The sequence below is a fragment of the Austrofundulus limnaeus genome, unplaced genomic scaffold, assembly GCF_001266775.1.
Source record: "Austrofundulus limnaeus strain Quisiro unplaced genomic scaffold, Austrofundulus_limnaeus-1.0 Scaffold89, whole genome shotgun sequence".
NCBI lineage: Eukaryota > Metazoa > Chordata > Actinopteri > Cyprinodontiformes > Rivulidae > Austrofundulus > Austrofundulus limnaeus.
In genome coordinates, this window is record NW_013952491.1 from 267,370 (window position 1) to 267,776 (window position 407).

At 47.4% G+C, this 407-nt stretch overlaps 1 protein-coding gene across 1 annotated transcript in view; it reads right to left on the reverse strand.

Moving 5' to 3' along the window:
* Nucleotides 1–407, reverse strand: part of matr3l1.2 (matrin 3-like 1.2) — a gene marked incomplete in the record, with an annotated part of 17,677 nt that overhangs the window by 2,897 nt on the left and 14,373 nt on the right.

Sequence of the window (407 nt, forward strand, 5' to 3'; positions counted from 1 at the left end):
ACAGGACTCCTGAACTACAGGACTCCTGAACTACAGGACTCCTGAACTACAGGACTCCTGAACTACAGGACTCCTGAACTACAGGACTCCTGAACTAAAGGAATTATGAACTACAGGACTCAGGAACTACAGGACTTATGAACTACAGGACTCATGAACCACAGGACTCATGAACCATAGGACTCATGAACTACAGGACTCTTGAACCACAGGACTCATGAACTACAGGACTCATGAACTACAGGACTCGTGAACTACAGGACTCGTGAACCACAGGACTCATGAACCACAGGACTCATGAACTACAGGACTCGTGAACTACAGGACTCGTGAACCACAGGACTCATGAACCACAGGACTCATGAACTACAGGACTCGTGAACTACAGGACTCATGAACTACAGGAC